The following is a 3,269-nucleotide window of genomic DNA, read 5'->3' as shown; positions in this document are numbered from 1 at the left end:
ATTATGAAAGCACAACAGAATGTTAGTATTAATAATAATAATAATAATAATAATAATGGTTTACTCTTTCTCTTTGGATGTAAAGGTCAGATCCAGGTGGTTGTATAAAGACTGTCAGCTCTCCTTCATCGCTGATATCCTCATCTTTAACTTGCTGAGAGAGAGAGAGGGAGGGAGAAAGAGGGGGGGGGGGAGACAAAGACAAAGGCACAGAAAGGGAGGAAGAGAGAGAGAGGGGAGAAAAGGGTAGGAGACAGACACTACAATTAATTTTACACTAATTAAAATAGTTACAAGTACATGCATTTAAAATTTCTCAACTTTCCCCCAATGTGCCATTATAACAATAAATCCCTTATAGAGTAATTCCTGCTTTCCTACACCAACACACCTCTACATAGAACTAAGACAAAAAGCAACAAGAATGACTGAAATGAAGGAAATACTAACTATTAATAAACTACATGCGTATATTCCACATTTTTTAAGTGACTGAGCGTGAGTGAGGGAAAATACCGTGAGCTCATTATGCTAAGATAATGTACATACAGTGTACATACTTGTTTATTCTTTATAGACAACAGTTCAGGTAATTATAATGAGGTCTGCAATCTAATACATGTATATGTACATGTACATATGTACATAACATTATGATAATGTATGTCTCTTAATGCCTGTTACTGTATACAAGTAAATGCAGGAACCAAATCACTGAGTGGTGGACATTAATTAGAGTATAAAACTTAAGTTGTAGTCAGGGCTGCTGAGAGCTTTGGAGGGGCCCAGGAAAGGGAATTGTGGTGTGCGAAGCGCGCCGAAAAAATTTGCAGTTTTAATTATATTCATAGTGGGTGTGGTCAAAATTAATTAATTTTTACCTGCACGCATGATAACATGCACTTTGTCTATTGAATTTTAACTAGCTAGGAAGATTGATTTTGATGAAATCATAACTTTTTGCTTGGCAAAAGGCCAGAAGGGCCCATCTTCTGTAATAATTTTGTTTAATTAAGTTCTTAGAAAATTTCTTTGGGGCCCTTAAAATTGTGGGGCCCAGGGCATTTGCCCCTTTTGCCCCCCCCCCTCTCAGTGGCCCTGGTTGTAGTGTCTTTAGATGCTTATAACTTGGAAATTATCAGTCGGAATCAGCTCAAACTTGCTACACAGCATAAGGACATCAATATGTATCAGAAAATGTAATAAAAATTTGGGGTGATTTCGGAGCCATTTTTTGAAAAAAACCATTGGCTATAGCCTTGGGTATTTTCAGAATTTTGACGTTTTCTTAAAATGGCCATAACTTGAAAAATTGAAGTCAGAATCACCTCAAACTTTCTACACAGCATAAGGACATCAATATGTATCTGAAAATGTAATAAAAATTTAGGGTGATTTCGGAGCCATTTTTTGAAAAAAAACATGGGCTATAGCCTTGAGTATTTTTCAGAATTTTGACGTTTTCTTAAAATGGTCGTAACTCAAAAAATATTTGTCAGAATCAACTCAAACTTTCTGCAGAGCATAAGGACATCAATATGTATCAGAAAATGTAATAAAAATTTGGGGTGATTTCGGAGCCATTTTTTGAAAAAACCATGGGCTATAGCCTTGGGTATTTTTTAGGATTTTGGCGTTTTCTTAAAATGGCCGTAACTCGAAAAATTGAAGTCGGAATCAGCTCAAACTTGCTACACAGCATAAGGACATCAATATGTATCAGAAAATGTAATAAAAATTTGGGGTGATTTCGGAGCCATTTTTTGAAAAAAAACCATTGGCTATAGCCTTGGGTATTTTCAGAATTTTGACGTTTTCTTAAAATGGCCATAACTTGAAAAATTGAAGTCAGAATCACCTCAAACTTTCTACACAGCATAAGGACATCAATATGTATCTGAAAATGTAATAAAAGTTGGGAGTGATTTTGGAGCCATTTTTTGGAAAAAAACCATTGGCTATAGCCTTGGGTATTTTTCAAAAATTGGCCGTTTTTAAAAATGCTCATAACTCAAAAATTATTCGTCGGAATCAGCTCAAGTTTTTTCATAGCATAAGGACATCAATATGTATGAGAAAATGTAATAAAAATTTGGAATGATTTAAAAAAAACATGGCTATCAAATTACATCCAAAAACAGTGTCCCAATCAGTGTGGATTCACTTTCAAAAACATGACTAAACTGGCTCCCAAAATAAATTCTTACAACAACAGTGAAGTAAGCATAATCATTACTGAATAATTATGTCATAAAGTGTCGCATAATCCAAATTCTTTTACATAAGGACAAGAGAGTAATATTATACACGCCATATTATATTAATTACATGTACGCTATACATGTACATGTACATGTACCGTAATGAGATTAATAGGCGGAAAGAGTACATGGAACATTTTAATTATTTGAGTACATGTTTCCAAAAGGAATGATGTCATAGTATTAATTATTACTTAATAACCATTACCTAATTACTTAATTAACAGCCAGTTATTAGTTCTGTTTTAAATTGAGTAATTGGATTAATCAAGAGTTGGATTAATTAATTGCAGGTAAATCAACTACCAAATACATGTATTGCTAATATCCTTTACTTTCTGCTTTAATTGGGTCACATGAAGAAGACGGCACGAGAAGAGGTGTGGCACAATTTTCTAGCTTTAGATTAGTGCTAGGATTAGGGTTTAGGTTTTTTATTTACCCACACCCCTTTCACAGTGCTGTCTTCTTTATGTGATCCCTTTAACTTTTGTATCCCTTACCAAAGTGATTACATAATTATGGAACAATATGTATACATAATGATCCTCTACGTGCTATATACAAACAAAAATTAGTTGACTCTAACCCATTACATGCAGTATCTCTTTTTACTTACAATAGACATGCTTCTCTTAGAAACTTTGTGAGAAACAAGCGAGCATTAAACGTTTATACTATGAAACAGAACAGCACAATACTACAATAAACCACGCCCAGTTTAAACTCTCCTCCTACTTTAATTAATAATGTTTTGCAAAAAGGTGTGGCAGTGTGGAAGTGCATGCAAAAATGGAAGACAGCAATAATAAAATAAAAACTAAGTGAATGTACAATAAAAATATTAAATTAATTAGGAAGCATCACGAATGTGACCTTTGAGCTGCATAAAGCGACTACAAAAAGAAAAAAATAATTTTATATTCAACAGTTTATATGCATACTTCATAACTTTGCCATAATTTATTAGCAATAGCTTGTGATGGGTCAGTGCCATGATCAATTAGA

General features: G+C 33.7%; 1 long non-coding RNA gene across 1 annotated transcript; it reads right to left on the bottom strand.

Annotated features, from left to right (window-relative positions):
• Positions 1-70: 70 nt before the first annotated feature.
• Positions 71-3,269, bottom strand: LOC109586268 (uncharacterized). Its single transcript, XR_002186909.1, has 3 exons — positions 3,206-3,269; positions 2,881-3,157; positions 71-154 (listed from the first exon to the last, which is right to left on the bottom strand). It is a non-coding gene; the product is annotated as an uncharacterized LOC109586268 (long non-coding RNA).

Source organism: Amphimedon queenslandica, unplaced genomic scaffold (genome assembly GCF_000090795.2).
Source record: "Amphimedon queenslandica unplaced genomic scaffold, v1.1 AMPQUscaffold_12913, whole genome shotgun sequence".
NCBI lineage: Eukaryota > Metazoa > Porifera > Demospongiae > Haplosclerida > Niphatidae > Amphimedon > Amphimedon queenslandica.
The sequence above is the reverse complement of the archived record's forward strand: the minus strand, read 5'-3'. Positions and strand labels throughout refer to the sequence as shown.